This window comes from Malaclemys terrapin, chromosome 1 (genome assembly GCF_027887155.1).
Source record: "Malaclemys terrapin pileata isolate rMalTer1 chromosome 1, rMalTer1.hap1, whole genome shotgun sequence".
In the NCBI taxonomy this organism is placed as follows: domain Eukaryota; kingdom Metazoa; phylum Chordata; order Testudines; family Emydidae; genus Malaclemys; species Malaclemys terrapin.
Window position 1 is genome coordinate 43380840 of NC_071505.1, and position 21582 is coordinate 43402421.

The 21582-nt window shown below is 41.4% G+C and overlaps 1 long non-coding RNA gene across 1 annotated transcript in view; it reads right to left on the reverse strand.

Moving 5' to 3' along the window:
• Positions 1-10416: 10416 nt before the first annotated feature.
• Positions 10417-21582, reverse strand: part of LOC128835377 (uncharacterized) — a 92210-nt gene continuing 81044 nt past the window's right edge. The window contains exon 3 of the long non-coding RNA XR_008444641.1: positions 10417-10501. This is a non-coding gene — a long non-coding RNA (uncharacterized LOC128835377). The remainder of the gene's footprint in view (positions 10502-21582) is intronic.

Below are 21582 nucleotides of genomic sequence, written 5' to 3' on the forward strand. Positions count from 1 at the left end.
TGTTTCAGTCACTAATTTAAGCAAACTCTTGTGCTCTCAAATTTATATTTGAAATTATAGATATAACGAAGACTATGGTGAGCAATTTTGTTCCCAACCTTCCAGCTTCTTATGCCCTTACTCTCTTTGCCAGGGGCAGACACTATCTTAACCTGAAACCTTTTTGATACAAATGTTGGCAATTGAATTAAAAATGTGTAAATGGTCAATCAGATCAGGAAAATGAAGTACCCATGTGTTCTATAGAACTTCTGGACTCATTTGGATTCTTTTTGAGGAGCTAAGCCTGCAGTCTGTGGGCTGGGAAGCTCCTTCTAAAGCTGAGAATTCCTTGCCTAAGGACAGTAGGAACAAACTATTGAATATTTATATTTTGTAAAGATGGCCAGTCTCACAAGAGTTTAATTCACAGCCAGGAAATGTCAATCGTTATCTCTCTTGTTTTCTCCCTTGCTTATAGAGTGCTTACAGAAAACAGGGCTGTTATATGAATAATGAATAATGTCGCATAACAATTGGAGTCTCGGGGTGCCCATGTTCTCTTCAGTATAACTGCTTCTCTATAGAATTTATTAATATCTCTCAATAAAGAAGAGATAGTATATAAAATTGCAGTTTACAAAATAACACCTCTGAACAATAAAGGTCACTGAGCTGCTTAGCAGTTAGTCAGTCTAACACTAAGCACATATTGTCATAGACTTATGCTAAGTGGCACAGTTTGCAATCAGGACAAGCTACGGCACAAATATTTGTTTGTTAGTGAGAGACATAACCCCTGAGCAGAGATTCTGCTGGACATCAACCTCACTTGCCATAGCTCTTGGATTCAAATATATTCCTCCCTAAGGCTCAAATGAACAATGCACTTGAAACACTCTCACAAATGAGACTGCTGTGGTACTGGAATAAAGTCTAACTTCTTTTATTGTGGGAATCAAGGGATCTATTACTGTGCAGCTGATCCCATAAAATAACACTCACAGTGAAATGACTACCTCATGGTCCTCTTTGGAATGTGATTTTCTTAATCACATCAGAGGCATGATCATCAGAGCAAGTGGAAGAGGTTTGGCTTGGAGGGTTATTTGTGGTTGGGGTGATATTTATGAATATACTGTGATATGTTTGTTTCTTCCTTCACTTAAATGGCGTGTGAACATCATGCACTTTTTTCTTATGATATTATATGGAGGGTAAATTAGTTTTGAGACCTGATGCACCTATTACTAGGGAACATTTAATCCAATCACACTTCCTGAAAAAAATTTCATGTTTGCAAGATCAAGAATTTGTATGTAATTATTTCTAAAGTGGCAATCTTCTCCTTGTGGATTTAATTAGAAAATGAATAAAAACAAAGTTCCAGGACACAGGTTCCAGAAAACAAATGTAATAAATATTGTTGCTTAAATACATTTCATGCATTAACCAAAACAGAGGTAGATTTCTAATGTTGCCCACTCGGAACTGCTTCTGTTATCTTTCCTGCAGCGAAACTGCTGCTTTCACCCATACAGACAGAACTTTGTCCATTAGCCTCCACCTCCTTCACAGTGCGCTTCTTGCTTGTTTCATTCTCCCATGGAGACTTTCCTTCATTGCACAGCACACCATGAGAAAGTATGGCTATTTCTCTGTTGCTATTCTGAATGTGACAAATGCCTGATATCCTATCCTTGTGACATGCAGTTGTTTTTATACAGCTGATAACTATAAGAATTGGGGACAGCATTGGGTCAATGGAGGCATTTTTCTTCTAGTATGGAGGCATTTTTCCCTGTGTTTTTGGGCATCTCTTCAGTTCCCATTGATCCTGTGGAAGACATGTAGCTAATAATGGGTGGGATTGCTGCCCTGGATTTGAGGGGTGTGTATACCCCAGAATGCGATTAAGCTAATTGCAACCATATTATGTGCATTCAGCCACCATGAATTAATGAAATAGAAAACCACATAGTTAAGGGTTAATTTGAAGATAGGCTTTCAGAAGCAAGGTCAAAACTAGCTACAGTTTCTGCTAATCAGAGTGGGAGGAGGGGACAGACAAGTAAACCACTGAGACTGAAATTCTTGGTGGTTGGGAAACATTTGAATCTAGACTCCTCTGATATTAAAAGTTTGTTGAAAGTTAAAAAAGTGATGAACTAGTAGGGGCCATTATGACCTATATGTTTTGTAGAAGTTAGTTATAAAAGACTAGCTAATATAGTCTACTTTGGAGCAGTCCTCTGAAGCCCTCTTGAGAGGCGTTTTTCCTGACACCCTTTCTCCCCAGAGGGTGAGCAACTGGCCACTGCAAACCTGCTGTTAATTACTCAATACCGTTCCAGATGTTAGGTAAATATCTGGGATGTTCTAAACCTATTGCTTATGTCTTAAGCGGTGTTAGAAAAGACCACACTTACTTGCATTTAATCCTTGATTAGACAGAATTGCTGTGTTCCTATTGATTTATTCCTGACTGCCTGGATGAAATAGGGTTTTCAGAACTCACAGCCAGGGCAACTTAACTGAGTAACAGGATGAGTCATTGGTATGGCTATTTTACTGCTTTTCACCGTCCTTTAAAGAACATAAGGAAGCAAGGGTGCTAGCAAGTGTGGTTCTAGCATGCGCTAACCCCTGAGGTGATTTTTATGTTGTCAAGGGAAGTGTTACTTGTGGAAAGAGTGAGTACCCTAATGGATAAGGTGTCTTCTTCAAATGTCTTAGGTTATCAGTTCAAATTCTTCAAGGCTGCACTTGAACAGAAGTGAGAGGTAAAAACAACAGAATGATTAATTGAAAAGCAATTGTAGAGGCAAATGGGTGTGTTTCAGAGTGAATTGCTTTTGAGGTTTTACAGAAGCAAGTAGAGATTCTGCAGAGTTTGTTTTGTGTGTTGAGTGTCTTGTACGTAGTTGAAAGCTCTGATGTTAGGAGTTGAAGAGAGGTATTTGCACTGACAATATGGAGTCAACCAAAGTATGTCAGCAATACTTCAGTGAACATTGTGGATAGGAAGACAGCAAAGAGGTGGGTTGCTGAATAAGTTCAAAGAGGAAGAGATATTATAGTGCCTATGCAGACAGAGTCCAACAAGAGTAGAGGATATCACTAGAAGTAAGACACAATAAGTGGAACATGCAGTGGCTGCCATTCAAAGTCAACAATCCATTAGCAAAAACAAGGAGAAGCCCTTGTGGCACTTTAGAGACTAACAGATTTATTTGGGCATAAGCTTTCGTGGGTTATAACCCACTTCAGCAGATGCATGGAGTGAAAAATACAGTAGGCAGGTATAAATATACAGCACATGAAAAGATGGTAGTTACCTTACCAAGTGTGTGTGTGGGGGGGTCAGTGCTAACGAGACCAATTCAATCAGGGTGGATGTGACCCATTCACAACAGTTGATAAGAAGGGGAGAATATCAACAGAGGGAAAATTACTTTTTGTAGTGCTAATGAGGCCAATTCAATCAGGGTGGATGTATTTTTCACTCCATGCATCTGATGAAGTGAGTTATAGCCCATGAAAGCTTATGCCCAAATAAATCTGTTAGTCTCTAAGGTGCCACAAGGACTCTTTGTTTTTGCTGATACAGACTAACAAGGCTACCACTCTGAAGACCACTAGCAGTTATCATACCACCATACTGCCATAGTAATTTCCTATTTTAAGTACTAGGGAAAACTGTGGTATGTTGGATCTCAGACCAAAAGTTTCATTAAGGTAAAGTTAAGGTTGTTGGACCAGAGGAGTGATTTGAGTGTATATTACATTTCAAGAACTTTAGAATTAAAAATAAACAAAACAATATTCTAAATCCAGGGAATTTAGAGTGAAGGTAGTACTTCATAAACCAGGCACTGAAATAATAAGCACAAACTTAACACTGCCACAGAATAGACAAAAGAGACAAAGTAAAGCAAATAATTAAACAAAACAGCTGATTCATGGATTTGATGATACAGTAAATGAAAGTAAAGTGGTTGTAATGCTACTGTAGAAATGTGACTCTGATAAACTCATTTCACAATTGTATTGTATTATACATTCAGTTTCCATCACAAACCCGAAATACTAGGTTTACAGTCTGTCATTGTATAACATGTGACTAGAGAATCCAGAGGGAAGGGGACTGGCATTTTCCCTTCTTCCTGATGACTTCATGAGGTAACATAGCTTAGGCCTGGTCTACACTAGAAAACTAGGTTGGTTTAAATACATCGGTCAGAGGTATAAAAAATTAACATCCCTGAGAGGTGTTGTTAAGACAACCTAAGTCCCTGTGTAGACAATGCTAGGCTAACGGAAGAATTCTTCTATTGACCTAGCTGCCACGTCTCAGGGAGGTAGAGTACCCATACCAATGGGAGAACCCCTCCCATCAGTGTAGATAGTGCAGTGCATAGTGTTTAGCAGTTCCAAAATTATCACACCACTGCACATAAGCCTTGTGGCACAGCTACATCATGAGTTTGGGTCTCTCAATTTGACATACTACACCTCCATGGATTTTGCGTCAATTACAATGAGCTGAGGCCATTCATCACTAGTGCTGCAAAAAGTGAAGTAGTAAGACTCCGGGGGGGGGGGGGGTATGTTCATTCCAAATGGAATTGTACCACTTCATCCATGAAAGAGAAGATAATACAGAAATCAACGCACGACCAATGATAGAAAGAATACATTCAATACAATGGCTGATGTGGTATTTCAAGAACAGTCTGAAGATATTTCTTGTAATGCTGGACTATCACTGAAGTGTGGGAAAGAAAAGCCCCTTACCCTCCCTGGGCAATTAGTCTTTTAAGCAGTGTACGGCATTTGAAAAATGTAGAATATGTCCAGAACTGACTCACCAAGAAAAAGTACTTGAGAAAATAAACTCTTGCCACTACAAATGAATGCTGTTTGAGATTTTTCCTGGTGTCTTTGAAGACCACTACCTCATGATGTCCTATCAATACCAAATGACACTGATACTGTTCACACTCAGTTGATTCCATTTTGGACTGGTTTCAACCATAAACTTTCAACAAAGAAGAGCACTTACACCGTGGTTGCATATGCACTGATTGTGGATGCCATACCAGCTGACATGGCCACAGTCTATATCACAGGGCTGAATTGTAAGGAAATGTCTAGGACAGCAGCATGCCATTCAAACCATGGATCAGCAGCTGTATGCTGCTGCTCAGCAAGAGAAATGGACTCTCCCAAATGAACTAGGTACCAATAGGATTTGCCTGGGTGTTTTTCACACCCTGTGCTATTTTATTGCATGTATCGGAAATTTTGGGGAGAGGCAGGATTGCTAGACTTTCTTGTTGATTCTGTTGTGTACGTCGCTTGTACTGCAGATAAAATGCTTGCTGGTAAGCAATTCAACCATGCCCTATGTGGCTTGACTAACATTTGAGGCCCTGAGTGCGATGAAACTTTACTCATTTATTAAATAGTGTGAGCAGGGAGGAGGTACTCACATAGTTCCAGCATTTGTCTGGCAAATGTTGGCTAACCTTCAAAAGGTGTTTGAATCTGAAGACACTGAATCCTTACAACACATCATTAAAAGAGCTTGATGATGCTGTAATTCAGCATATACTACCACTACTGGAGGACTTTAAGACATGGGGGTATGCCCAGTCTCCTACTTTTAAATTCTGGGGTAATTTTCTCCTGGTTATACAGATACTAACTTCTAAATGTCTATGCAGTGCAAGAGGCTGATTGGAAACTTCACCTACACACACAGCATGCCATGCTTCCCTACTTCTTTACTGCAAACTGATCCAATAATGCCAGCTGGATACCAATCTACATTCCTGATATGTTAAATGCCCTTGAAGAAGTACACAATGGCTTTGAATGTGGGCAATTTGCTGTACATCAGATTTTTGGTTCTTCCCATGTCACTCCAAATTCCATTGAAACTCAGAAAATAGTCATCAAAGACTCAGAGGGCAGCAGGGGGATTGTAGGACTGATCATAAAGAAACCAACCCTCTTCAAATGTACCCTCATAAGACAAGGCAATGAAGACTCTGTAACTCACGCATTTTAAATGGAGATCATGATAAACAAGATGATAATGATGTTGACTAGAAATGTCACCAGCACTCCTACATTGCAATAATACCTGTACATATTTATTATTCTACTATTGTTGTGATGCTTTGCGGTCACAAATAAATCCAATTTTATAGACTGAAATAATACATAGAACCATTAAGCTAACAGAAACAAATGCAAATATTTCAAAGTGGTCACTTTAATGTGTTGATGGAGTCATTGATTATTCCTGTTTCTATGGTAATAACACCACTTGATAGCTCCACCTCATGCCTCATCTTAAAATCAACATAATAAGCTTTCAAGTGATGTATGGTATGTGTGTGTGTGTGTAGAGAGGGTACATTAAGTCAACCAAATTGATGGTGTTTGCTGCTCTTCTTTTACAGTCACTGCATAATACCTAATTGGTGACTTTACTTCTTAAGAGTAATCACTGTAGATTGAATATGCTGAGTCTATTTTGAGACTTGGATCTAGGATTGACTAAGGCAGAGCTCTGACTTCTGGACAACAGTCTGCACACTCCTAGTAAACACAGATCTTTTCAAACTTGAAGCTGCTGATGCTATAGATGTCAATATACAGCATACAACAGCGATAGTAGTAGCTGGAGTATAATGTCAGCTCGGCTTGAGAGGATACAATAGTGAAAAAGAATCCTGTGAACATGAACCCCCTGACATCACAGCAAGCAACACTTAGCAATTCTATCTGGCAGATGACTGACTAGAAGGCCAAGTACATCATTAAGTAAATTATGGTCAAGCTGTCTTTAAAAAAAAACAGTTCATTAGTTTGCATTTTGCCCCATCTGGTTTTTTTAAAACAAAAAATCATTCTGGGAAAGCTGTGGGAATTCAGTGGGACATCATAACACTTGGGAGAGAAGTAGTATATTTGGGTTCATATTTGTAGGGCTAAGTTCTTCTCTCACTTACACCAGTGCTTTTTTTCAAACCACTAGCATTCTTCATCTCGCTTGAATTAAACCTCAGCCAGCTAGTTCTCATCCAAGCCAAACAGGGTTACAAAAGTGAGAGAGTAGAATTTGAGCCCAAAATGACTGTTCTGCTACTTAAAAGCATTTATGGCCTCCTAGATACCTAGCTGTAGTTCCCTCAAGAGAGAACATTGATGTCCTTTATGTATCTGTCATGGGGTGCATCCCTCACCGCCCGACTGGTACCTCCTCCTAGTTGCTTCAGGGATTAGCTCGAGGCTGACACCCCTGTCCACAGTCTGCACACCATCACTCTGTCTCTGCTTCTGCCTACAGCCTTTCTCTTGGCTTCTGGAACTGCAGCATCCTCTTTGCAATTCAGCCCTCCAGCCATGTCACTGTCTGTGTTTCCCCCTTCTGGGGTGGGGGGTGGGACAGGATGTATCACAGTCCTATTGTCCAGCCACTTCTCCAATGGCAAGTGGCAGGGACCCAGGTGCACTACTCCACGTCCCAACCCAGAGACCATGTAAATAGCAGCCTACTGCTTTGGCTCTTTAATTTTTATCAATGCTGCTATATTTCCTTGTGCCACTTCCCCATGGCCCCAGCACCTTCTTTTCCCTCACCTCAGGGCCCTCAGTTGCTCAGCCCCACTGCCAGCCAGGAGCTCCCCCTTGCTCTTCTGGTCCCTGCTAGCAGCTGCTCTGTCCAAGATGCTTACAGTTCTCTCAGCCCTCCAGGGACACAGTACTTACTCCCTAAGCTCTCAGCATCCACTTACCCACTCTGACCCTGCTCCTTTTATGTGAGCCCACTGGGCCCTGATTGGTTGCTCCTTGTATCCTCTCCCTAATTGGTTGTGCCTTATGCAGTTTCTCTGGGCCACTCGGAGGACTCACCTCCCCTGCTCCTTTTGGGACAGGGCATGGTTAACCCTTTCTATGTCTGTGTGGGGTAGGCATCCCATCACAGTATCTCATCAGTGAAACAAAGGAGAACCAGTATCACGTACCACTGGCTTCAACAGATAGTGTTTTATTTCTTGCTGATCTATTTCCATCTTAGTTTTAAATCTTCTCTTCCCCTCCCTCTGGCTCATTGGATGAGTTTTCCCAAGACCTCTTTCACCCATGCCTGTGAGTGATGATTCTTATATTGGCAAAAGGGAATGGACGGACGCTCTATTCCAGTTACTTTTCCTAAATCAAACACAAGGCAGCTAATTTCTTCTGCAAGATTTCACGCCCAAGAAAATTTGTTCTAATAGCAAGGGGACTGATAAGGCAAATCACTGAGTATTCTCCCTGTGTTTGACAAAAATTCTTTATAAAATGTTGCATTGGCCATTGGAAAAAGGCCAATATCAGACATAAATGAAAATTCTTGAGGTCCAAATCACTTCTAGTGTAGCTTTTCTTTGGATCTTTGTTACATTTTGCATGGCCCTACATAGGATGCAATGAACATGGTAATTTTTTAAAAGTTTATATTAGGTACCTAAACAGGATAGGTACAAAACACCTGCTGTGGGTGCACTAAAAAATGTCTATTTTGTGAATGATTCTATTGCTTCCAGAAATATTCCCTATCTTTTCATTGCGGCACTCCAATAGAAAAGACAAAATCTGTATATAAGCAAAACTGAATAAAGTAATATTTCCATATGTAAGAGGATTCTCCTTCACCTCTCAGAATGTTATTTGTGCAGACTTGGGATATTGTATATGACTGAAGCCTAATATTGTTTACTTTTGGCTGCATCTCTTAAGTGGAATTTCTATCTTTATACAATGAGACTATGCTTTCTCCTTTTAGCTGTGGCTGAAATCTATAGAAATGCATTAGTGGCGTGCTGACGTAGTTTCAGCAATTTTAGATAAGTTTTAGGATACAAGCCCTCATTCAAGGAAAAAACTTTCGTGGTTGTGGGCCCACAGAAACTTCTGGGCTGCGCCACCATGAGGGCATTTCTCTTCTCAGAAAAGGACATTCCCACTCCAGCAACTGCAGAATGCTTACCAGGATGAACATTGTGACATTACCAACTTGAACATCACATATGGCTAGCCCTTTGGAATGTCACCAGGCAATTTGACATCAGGGTAGGCCCTTTGCTGTCTAACTAAGGCAAGGGAGAAGTGGTCCTAAGTTACTGTTCCTTGTAAGTGAAACCTTAGCTGACAGCTCCATTTCAGAGGTCAGCCAGGGAAAGGAGGAAATAACCATTGAGGACTGAAGGTCCATTTCTTTTCATTCCTTCAGAACAAAATCTAATGCTTTAGGGAAGTCAGCAAAATGCTCTCTTGCTCATGTCCCCTCATGCAGACACACTTACCATGGAAACAGCTCATAGACATGAAAACGAAGCTTTTTTATTTAATTTCTGCAGCAGGTCAGCCTTCTCCTGGATAAGTTTGGCTAATATAAATGTGCAGTCTTCCAAATGAGCACCAGTGAGATGGCCACGAATGTTTTCAGTGAAATGAACCTGACCCAGGCAATGGTAATAAAGACAGCACACCTTATTTCACAGGGGATAACAGTGGATCATCATTTTCTGTCAAAGCAAAGTTTTTAAAAAATACTGTTAAATGTTTTACAATTGAAATAGCAACATGATTTGTTAATCATTCTGATTTTTCTAACCAACATTAATCAGTTAAATGTGCAGTTCATTATTATAATCTAGTTAAAGGAGAACTACAACTGCAGCTGAAGATCTCAGAAAAAAGTGAACAGACTAAATTAAAATATATAAGTAAAACAAAATTAGGTGTAAATTTCTTTAACTGACATACCCTGTGAGTTTTTCAAAAAGATGAACATTATTTATGACTATTTCAGGATTCTCTTTAATACATATTTGATAGGCTTTGAGTACGTTCAGACTCAGAAATTCTCTTTTATTTGGTCTTCTTTTAAATACTAAAGTGAAATCAACCTTGGATTTAAAGGAATATTAGCTCTCTCCTCACATATTCTGTCTGGTCTTGTGAGAGCTGCCCATTGTACCCAAATACAACAGTTTCTTTAGCAGTGCTGAAACTTAGACACTAAAGACAGCCTCTCCTCAATGGGGGCTACTACAGGGGGAAAAAGAAATTTTCAGTGCATCAGAGAAGGGACAATCTAATCCTCTTTGCTGGTACATCTGCTCTGGCAGTTTTGCTCTACAAATCAAAAGACATCCCATTAATTAAAGTTCCTTTTTCTTTCATTTTTATTCAGCTTGTGAAATGTGACCAGTATTCACAAAAGTTTCAGCCCACTTTAGACACAAATATCCACCAGAAGGGTATGCACTTTGATTTGTTGTCTGGTTTCCGCTTACTTTTCTTTCTTTCTTCCTTTCTTTCTTTTTCTTCTTTTTCTTTTTCTTTCTTTCTAGATGAGGACCTTCTCCTTTGGCAAAGTGTGATACATTCAGAGAGACTTACAAAACAAAGCTTTCAGTTCTTGGTCAGCAACAAACTCATCTTTGTTCATGCAGCTCTATTAAGGAAAGAAGGCCAATTTTATGCAAGTTTCTATGGTCTGCAGCACAAAGGCATCTAACTGCATGCAAGCTATCTGGCAGGCACACTGCAGACTATGAGATCATCTATTTCAGCAATTGCCAGCTGCAATGAGGAACTGTAAAAATTATAAACTGGTTTATATAGTGCTTTTATTTTTCCAAACAGCCTGCACTACAGATTTATACATTGTTTTGTGGACAGTTAACAAGTGCAGCTAATAGGGTCCCTTCACATCTAGATCTCAGGATGTGGTCTACATTCTCCCCCCCCTTCCCCCCCCCCCCCCCCCCCCCGTGATTCCAAACTATTTTGATTGGATACTTTTTTATCTTAAGCAGGAAATGATGCTCGACTGCCTCATCCCTGGGATTTCTACTGTTGCCTAAGGAATCTGGTCCTTTATTTGATGGACTTTTACTGCACTTTCGCTACCATCCACCATTATCACACAGTGGGTGGCCATCTATTTAACACTTGCCAGTTGCATCATATACTCATTATAAAAAGAGCATATTATAATTCCACAGGATGAGAAAAATGAGAACATTTCACAAAGTCAGACTTACTCTTTATAGAAGAACAAGAAGGGAGGGAACTTGGATGGGGTTGGGAGGGCTTTTAGAATTTTAAAAAATATTCAGCTCATAACTAATCATGAAGCTATCAAAAGATTTGATATATATATATATATAAAGAGAGAGAGAGAGAGAGACATAGCATAAGATTTCAATTATCATATGCTTTTCATTTGAACTGCACTGTGCAATATTTACAGTGAATGCAACTGTGTAATCTTTTACCTATTGTAATGGGTCACAGTGCTTCTCATTTATATCAATGCAACTTCATTTACCAAAACGGGCTTTTACCTAAGCAACTCAGGAGCAAATCCAGCCCTTATCTAAGGATATGTCTACATGGGGACAACTAACCCACAGATGGCATGCGGGTCAGCTGACTTGGGCTCCTGGGGCTCAGACTGTGGGGCTAAAGTAGACATTTGGGTTCATGCTGGAGCTCTGGGACACTGTGAAGGTGGAGGGGCCCAGAGCTCTGGCTCTAGCCTGAGCCTGAATGCCTACACAGCAATTTTTAGCCCCGCAGTCTAGGCCCCAAAAGCCCAAGTCAGCTGTCCCGGGCTGGCCGTAGTTGTGCCTTGGGGCTTTTATCCCCATGTAGACATACCCTCAGTGGCTGTAGAGTTGCCTCCAAAGCTCCGTGAAGTCAATGGAAAGACTCCCAGTGAATTCTGTGGGCTTTGAATCAGGTCTGTGGTGCAACTCACTGCACAAAGGAGGGTACTGGATTTATGTGTCTCTCACTGTATGGTGCGGAGTTCAGTTTCACAGAAACTCCCTGCACATTAGCCTCATGGAGGCAAGAGTGACGTAGGAGCATGGACAGATTGGGGGATGGGCAGAGCCAGTGGGCCCACTGCTGCACAGACAGTACAGCCTCTACACACTGTAGCCATCTTAAGCATGGCCAGGTCCTTTTAGCCAATGGGCCAATGTACCCCTGTGAAGCCATTCCTTGGCTTTGGGGTGAGAGTATGCCTTTCCTAGCCTCCCTGCACATTTTTCTACATCCAGCCCAGCACTGGAGACTAGACACTAGGGTTAGGATTTGCTTCCAAGAGCAGAATGTTGGCCTAACATATTGAATTTCATTTTTCTTAATTGAAAAAAGTTGTTAACAACAGCTACTGTGTTACATTAAAATGAAGTGCAAGCAGTGTGGGATGGAAACGTTTGGGGGAGTGAGAAAATGGGATTCTACAGACCCTTATTTTTCATAGAACGTGTGATGTTTATTTACCTGAACAGTAACAACTCACAACGTCTTTCAAGCATATTTGACTGAGAACTTTAATACATGTGTCTATAAAGAATTCATAAGCTTTTGTTATCCAAGACCTGTGGTTTGAAAACAATTAAGTACTGTAATGAGAGTAGTGCATACTCTTTATTAATGCAGAGTATCCTCTTGCAGTTAGTGCCATAGGAAAGTTCACCCTGTTTGTGAAAACTTTATCTTTATGTCCATTACACCCTGACCTATATAGTATTCCTACAATAAGTAATAATTCTGCTGTACTTTCTCTTTGATCAACAACCACCATATCATGCACTAAGTTAACAGTTAAATATTTCTAACACACATGTAATGCTGTAGAATATCAAGCTAAGTCACTACACACGATACCAATGGGTGCTTTAAATAGGTTACTGTGCTCTCTGTGCCTTTCCAGAACACTTTGAGCCAAATTCTTCCCTAAGATACTTAGCTCCCCTGGACATCACTGGGATCGTTATTATTTATTTGTATTACCATAGCACCTAGGAGGTCTTGTCATGGACTAGGATCTCATTGTGCTAGGTGCTGTACAAACACGGTGTGAGCTTTGAGCATGTGTTTGTGGACAGAATTTTTCCCATTGTGTTTATAATACAGAGTAAATGCCTAAAAATAGCCTTTGTTTTGTTTCCAAACATGAAAGCAACTCTGTGTATTCAGTAATACCTCAGCATGTGGGTGAGAAGTGATCTGTATCCCAAATGAATTATTTAATAGCCCATGTGTTGATTTGTAAAGATGATCATCCAGCTAATGTGTCTTTCCCTAGGATGTTGGCTATAATTTGTAGATTTAACTTGGGTGTATATTCTGATGACAGCTTGGTTTGGGAAGAAATGTTTGTTCAGGGTATATGGATCTGTTCTATGGACTGAATCTTTTTTTACTTCAATTTATTTATGAACGGTACAACTGTTTCCTTCAGGGACTAACGGTGATTCACTGCTAAGGTTTGGGTCATACAATCATGACCGGTGTGCTTGTCAAGAGAGCTCTAGAATATGAGCCACTCAAAAAGACATTGGGATAAATTGTAACAATTTCTCTATCTTTTTATCCTATATTTTAAGCCTATATTACTGTTACTGCTATCTTACATTTACAATTAAGATCAGAAAGGATTCCAAAGCACTTTACAACTATTTAGATAGAGCACCATTGAATTGTAGCCACCTCTTAGCTATAGAGGTAGAAACCAGCCAGGATGCAGTATATTGCACAAGAATGTGGGGTGCGAGTGACAATGAGAGAACAAACTACCACCATCATCTTTAATGACCATACTGAACCCTAGATTTTCAAAAGTTTTGTTGAAAAGAATAAAATGCATGGTCTTCAGTCTACCTGTCCTAGACAATGAAGGGCTGAGTTGCTTTTACTGGGATTTAAGTCTGGAGTTCCAAGGAATCCTGACATTGCAAAACTGAAATTTTAAAAATTTATTTCTTTGGATTTATCAACACAGACACAAAAAGAAGGCACCTACCTATCCAAGCACCTAGGCACCTTGACATACTTTGAAAAGAAAAGAAAAGAAAAAAAAAGAAGAAACCAGGAGAATAGCAGGGAAATTTTCTAGAGGTGGGAAAACAGACACTTTTGGGTTTGTGTGTATAGAAGGTCCATCCATCCATCCATCTATCTAATGAGAAGTTATGGCCTTGATGCAGGAATTACTGCGTCAAATTCAATGGACTACCTTATGCAGGAGATTGGTCTGGGCTAACATTTAAAAAAGCATCTAAGTGACTTAGGGGCCCAAATGACATGGGTATTTAGGAGCCATAGACTCTCAATGTGACTTATGTTTATAAGTTCCTAAGTCACTTATGAAAATGGGACTTAGGAGCCTAAGTCATCAAGATAAGTATAATGGTCCCTTCTGGCTTTAAATCTATTAATCTGTCCTAGGTTCTTATACAGTGCCAATCACTGTGGTAGTGGAGGTCTATGACTGCATTTTTTGTGGAAGAGCTATATGCTGTGAATAAATTGTGGCAATCATCTGAACTCTTTAATAGATGATGCAGCCAACATAAAAGCTAGAAAACTGAAGGAAACCAAAATGCTTCATACAGGAGGGAGCTGGAGACCAGTGGGTTCCAAGTCACTTCTGCAGGGGCCCCTAAGAAAAAAATAACTGGAATGAGAAAATTCCATGTAATCAGTGATAGCCAGAATCTTTTTGGCTGGGGGCACAGAAGCCAGTTCTTCTCATTATTTCCCTTGCTTTAGTCAATGACCAAATTTGGGCAGAAGGGCTTTTTCAATCTGAAACCAACCCAGGGTGATTACTGTACTCAACTAATCACTTCATTTTCACCTGTAAGAAACAGATAAAATCTGGATATTTGTGTGCACCCCGTACTGAGTGTTCATTTTCTAAGTTCAAATAAATACAAGCTCTGAAATTTGCAAGCACAAGGAATACTCAGTAAACAATCTGCAAGGACAAAGCTGGATGAGTCAACAAGACTAGGCGAGGCACTTATTAGTTGATGGCTGGTTTAGGTTTCTGTTGAGATATGTGTAACTACCTGGTATTTTCTGTAATGAAAAGCTTAAATAATAGGTATACATGCACTACAGAATCTTGTGGAAAGAATGGAGGACAACAAAATGAGGAGCATCAAAATAAGGACAACAATATACATTAATTTGTTCTCTTATACATGAGAAGGATGCTCAACCAATTCAAACTTGACATACGACATAATTTACCTTCTTTAAATAATACCAAGGGATGTGGCAGAAATTCTGAATTCTAGGGAAAAGAATTGGAAGGCAGCAGAAATATCCACATTCCTTCAAAGTCCATAGTAACTGAAATAGTCTGAAAAAGTGCACATTACTGTTTGGTTGTTTCTTAGGAATAAAATCTCAATTTTTTTTTCTTCCTAAGTGGTTGTACAAATCTACAGATCCCATAAGGAAGCCCATTTGAACTGAAATGCATAGATCCCATCCAGTGGTTAGCAAACACAGGACTAACTAACACTCTCTCAGAAACCTGCACACCTGCTTGTCCATAGTGCTGGGATAATCCAGGAGCCCACCCTCAAAAGGGAATGTTGCTGGATTCAAGCAGGGTACATGACAGCCTCCCAATAGAAGTGAAGCTTTAGAGAATCTCTCACTCTGGACAGGTCTGAACTAGGTCCAGGCTTACTTCCCAGAAATAAGGCTGCAAAAAACCATTTTGCACAGCATTTATTAGAACTTTGGCTGTGAGATTTGTTTTTATTTACAGATCCCATGGCTATGAGAAACCCTTTATCTGTATTTCAAATGCTAGCTGGTTATTTTTTCTCTGGCCTTGTCTGTTGCTATGGTGTTTCTGCATTCACATTATGTCCATGATGTACATTGCACTGGTAGTTTGGTGCTGAAATGTTTTTACTGAAAATTAAACAGAGTACTGGAATTTAGTCCTCACCCTGTAACTAACAGCATCTGATAGCCTCATTTACTGAGGACATACCAAGGCAGATAGCATTTGTCGTCCACATATCAGAAAATTCCCTAGAAGGCAACAGAAATTCTTATATTGTGAGATTTAGCCAGTTCAACTTATATAGCTTATCCAAAAGAAGATCAAGAGGTGATATGATTATTGTATATAAGTACCTTCACAAACAGAAAATACTGGGTACTAAAGGGCTCTTTTGCAGAAAAAGGCATAACAAGAACCAATGGCTGGAAGCTAAATCCAGACAAATTAAAATGAGAAATAAGATACACATTCTGAACAGAGGGTGATTAACCACTGGAACTAACTAGTAAGGGAAGTTGTGGATTTCCCATCTCATGAGGCCGTTAAATCAAAATGGGATGCTTTTCTGAGTGATATGGTTTAATCAAACTTAAGTTTGGGCTCACTACAGGAGTAACTGGATAGAATTCTATGTCTTATATTATACAGGAGGTCAGCCTAGACTATCTCATAGATTTAAAGCCAGAGGAGACTATTAATCTATTAATCCATACAATTCTGTTTCTGTACCTAAAATTCAATTTGATAAGCATCCAAATTTCTGGGTGCTGAACTGAACTTTGGAAGGTTTGCCTGTCATTAACTTTTTCATATCACTCTTTGCATTCTACTCCGAGAACAAATCCCATTATTATTAGTATTATTGATTATTTATATTACAGATACACCTAGGGGCCCTGATTGGGAATGGGCCCCGCTGTGCTGGACACTGTGCATACATAATAAAAAGATAGTCCTTGTCTGAAAGAGGTTATAGTCTACAAATATGATGAGGCACAACAGGTGGATAAAACAAATAAATGGGGGGAGGACAAGGTAAATAGTGAAACAATAATAAACTGTCACAGCACACCAACCATGTCTTGGAATCTAGACACTAAAGCTCTTTAATGGAATTCTAGCCCCATAATTTAAATTCTACCTATTCCAAAAATATTACATTTACGCCATGGAGCAGCTCCCTCTTTTAGCCTTAGTACCTGCATCCACATTGCAAAATGACAGGTCTCACACCTGAGTCACAGCAGGACTCAGGCTCTGACCCATCCCCTCTAGCAGGGCCCTAGGACCTGGATTCCTAGTGCTTGCTGACTGAGTCAGACTGATTTGTGTTGGGGCTTGGGCTCAAACCTAAATCAAAGCCTGAGCTAAGTGTGCAGTGTAGACATACCCAGAGTGAACTTTTTCTTCTTCTGTTTCTCCACTCTTCTTCCCAGATTCTAATACTGCCACCTTCCTTCCACACATTGGTACCGCCTCAGTTTCCTCCCATTGCTGTGCCTGTGCCCAGTTGTCTGAGTTTCTCTGCTGTCTCACACTGCAGGAGACATGGCTGTCCTGCCCTGATAAATTACCTGTATCATCTACCGAGACTAGTTATGAGCTATGCATCAAGCTCATAACCTGTGTTATGCAGGAGGTCAGACTAGCTGATCACAATAGTCCCCTCTAGCCTTAAAATGTATGACTCTATGAGGCACAAAGGGTCCTGTACAGCTATTCCATAGATCCCACTTGTCAAAGAATTAAAATATCAAGTGGATCTATAACCCACATTTAGTTTGGTTTTGAAAGTGTGGGTCCTTTAATGGAAAAAAACAGGGAGTGTTGCCTAAAATTCCTAAAAAAGACTCATTGAGCAACCACAATTAGTAAACCAAAGATGCTATAACATGTTTGTTTGCTTGACGAGGGAATAATGTGATTAATAAATGGAGCTCTTATTGGTAAAGTTCCAAACACTGTCATTTCTTTTATCTGTAACTTCAAACAGCTTTACATTCACGAACTGGAAACTATAAAGGTCACCCATAAAGGTTTTGATCCTGCTCCATAGAAGTCAATGAGAGTTTTTGCCATTAACATCAATGGGAGTCAGAACAAGCCAAAAGGGTCTGATTTTCAAAGGTGCTTAGCACTCACAGCTGCTATTGATTTAAATATGGGTGATGAGCACCTCTGAATATCTGGTAGTTACTTTAGGATGCAGTTAGCTCTCTGATATAGAATCCTCTATATAAATGAGTAGCAAAATATTGTTCTTTCTTTGCCACCTCCTCTTGCTTTATAGGGAACACCTGTGATATATCAAGATCTGCAGTGAAAGAACAAACAGTTACTGATTCAAGCTTCCCATTGTGATGAAACTTTAATGGTGAGTCATGGTTCATGGCATTAAATATTTAAGATCAAATATGTAGTGTGACTTCTGTCTTTTGGCAGGTTAAATGATAACTAGGCCTTCAGATCTGTCTAGGCAAGTGCACATATTGCCCATCCTTAAAATGCAGAGGATACATAAATTCAACACATTAGCTCTATTCTCCTTATTACACCAACACAATCTTTTTTTTTCAATGAGTTTGCACTGGTGTAACAGTGGAGAATCTGACCCAAGGCATTCCTTGAATAAAATAGTCCCATTGAAAAGGTGGGGTTACTTTGACATGGACGGCAGTAGTAGATTCAGAAGCTGTCTGCTGAACTAGCAATAGTGAGTGAAAAGCTGATAGAGCAGGAGAACATAGCGAACCCCTAGAGCAGGAGGTGGAGCTATTCTAGGTATGGAGAAGCAGCTGTGGGAGAAGAAGACCGGCTGAGAAGAGCTGGGGAAGACGGTGTAGCAGGAGCTTGTAGAGGAGAAGCAGCAGTGGGGGAGAGGGAGGCAGTAATACTTTGTGAAGGCACAGAGGAATAGGGAAGCCCTGGGAGTTGATGGAGGGGAGGGATGCAGGAGACCTCCCAAGGAGCTTGGTGGGAGAGGAGCTATGGAAACGCTCTGTGGAGGCTGGGAGACAGGCAGAACATGGATCCAGGCTCAGATCCATGCATTGTATGAAACATTTAAAATAAACCTATTTTGAATTATGGAGCTATAATTCCATTTAGGAGCTCCGGTAACTGCACAAACCACTTGAGCTTTGGTCTCCTGGCTTCTGACATTATTGAGACTCCTTGATAGGATTAGAGCCCTGTAATTCACAGTGGCTGGTTATTTATTATAGATGTAATTAGCCTGAGCATGCATAAATGCACAGTAGTTTCTATTGTGTTACAGCATAATCCAATCATCATTGCAGTGGTTATTTTATTGTCAGGTAAAGAACATGGAATTTGAGCTGTGGAGATCTGAATAAATATGTGAATGCTGGAAGAAGTATTTATTCTAAACGGCATACTACAGCCCAGCATGAGATGAGTAGCTGTAATACTGAAACTGCCTATGAAAGTATATTCAGAGCCTAATAGATTGATGGTAACTGACCTAATTTTTTTTCTAAATCAATACCTGTCATTGGTGCATTATGGTACAATGGAGTTCTCTCATAAGTGTTATGACAGCAAGAGGTTCAAAGCAAAAATGCTCAAATAAGATGCCATCCATTTATACTATACCAGTAGAGGTGATCTTGAGGGTCTGGAAAGTGTCTTCACACTCCACTGTCCAGCATACTCGAGAGGGGCTGCCCTTGGTGATTAGCTCGGTCAGGGTTAGGGTTTGAAGCAAATAGGGCATGAATCATTAGTAATACCCATCCAGCCCACAGGAATTGCCGCACCTGCCTCTTTGTGGTTGGGGCAGGACAGGCCTGCAGCCCTTGTACCTTCCCCACGAGAGGGTGTACTTGTCCCCACCCCTCCGCAGGGTGTATCCCAATAGGTGGTTTCTTGCCACCTGATTCGGCATTTTTGGGGGTTTGCTGTTAGCCCGGCGGCTCGCAGGGCCCAAAGGATGGCCGCCACCAGGTTTAAATGGTCCTCCCAGCGCTGGCTGTACTCTACTACATCATCCAAGTAGGCTGCAGTGTATGCCATAGGGGGCAGTCCATCATCAGCTGGAAGGACGCTGGGGCTCAGTGAAGGTCGAAGGGCATTTGAGTGAAGTGATAGAGTCCTGTTGAAGTGGAAAACACTGTCTTCTCCCTGGAGCTCAGGTCTAGGTGATTTGCCAGTAGCCCTTCATGAGATCAAGGTTGTGATGTACCAAGATTTCCTGAGATGGTCAAGGAGTTTGTCAATCCAGGTCATTCGGTAGGCATCAAACATCGAGATCACATTCATCCTCCAGAAGTAGATGCAGAACCAGATGGTCCCAGGCTTCAGGACTCAACACAATGGGGCTGCACCACTTGATCTGTGACCATTCTACACCCCTAGATCTACAATTGCCTGGACTTCCTTCTCCATGACTTCCCACATCCACCGCGGGAGAGGCCAGATGGCTTATCGGACCACCTTCCCTGTGTTTGCCAGGATAGCATGCTGGACCAGGGATGTCTGGCTGGGCGCCACAGTGAAAGTCTCGGAGAAGGCTTTTAACAGGCTGTGGATTTGTTTCCACTGCTTTGTCATTAGGGTGTCACCCAAATGTGGCTCCTCAGAGTCGGTGCCCTCAGGGACCTGTGAACCTAGAGCTGGTTTGCGGGGATACGGGAATATCAGCAGCTCCTTGCATTCCTGCCAGGGCTTCAGGAGGTTCACATGGTAGATTTGTTTCTTCTTCTGGCAGATTACCTTGTAGGGGCGCTGCCAGCAGGCTAGGAGCTTCGATACCTCTGAGGGGAGTAGAAGGAGTGCCCAGTCGCTGGGTTCAAAGGTGCAAACCTGGGCTCCCCGGTAGTAGGTATGTTCTTGTACCTCTTGGGCTGCCTGCAGATTCTCCTTTGGACCATGCACTCCTGTAACTGCATGACATACTGTAAAAGTCCCTGAGTCATTAATGGGGTATGCTCCCAGGTCACCCTCATTAGGGCCAACAGCTTGTGGGAATTTCAGCCATACAATAATTTGAAGGGCAAGAACTTTGTGGCTGCCTGGGGCACTTCCATAATAGCTAATAGCAACGGTGGGATCAGTTGGTCCTATTGGTGGAGCTCCTGCAGGGGAAACTTACAGACCATATCTTTTAAGGTCCAGTTGAAACGCTTGATCAACCCTTCCACCTGGTGGTGATACACCGAGGTCTGTAGCTTGATCCCCAACAATGTACACACCTGGCAGAGCAGCCTGGAGGTGAAGTTGGTGGTCGGTGAGGTGAAAAACTTCATGAGCTCTGCTGCAATGGTGCGGGCATTTGTGTTTTGTAAGGGGATGACCTCGGGGAAATGGATGGCATAATCCATCAAGACAAAAATGTATCGGTAGCTGGCACTACTCTTCAGGAGGGGTTCCATCAGGTCCATAGTGAACTGCTTGAAGGGGACCCTGTCCATGGGTAAGGGCACCAAGGGGGCCTTCTGCACTCTCAGGGGAGCCATGAGCTGATACTTGGGACACAAGTTACAGTAATTCTTCACCTTGTGGTGGACCCCAGCCAGAAAAAATGGGCCAGGACCCAAGCCAGGATCTTCTCGTGCCCCAGATGACTGACTGCTGGGATGTCACAGGCAAGTCTCAGAACAGCCCACCAGTGGCTGGGTCCGGACCCCACAGGTCCATGGGTCTTGGTCAATGTGCTACAGCGGTTGCCTCTCAGCTCAAAGCAGGGCCACTGGCCCACCCAACTGGCTCAGTCACCTCTTTGTTGACGCGGGCCAACTTTTCATAGGCTCAACTGAGGCGTCCTGCCTCCTGGGTTACTCTTGTCTTCCTCAGACGGATCCCCCTTGAGGCCTTCCTGAGTAAGGGAAGCCCTGAGGTTTGCGCCCTGAAGCAGTTCTGCAAACCCCACCCAGTTGTGGCTGAGGATGATGGGATAGGTGAGG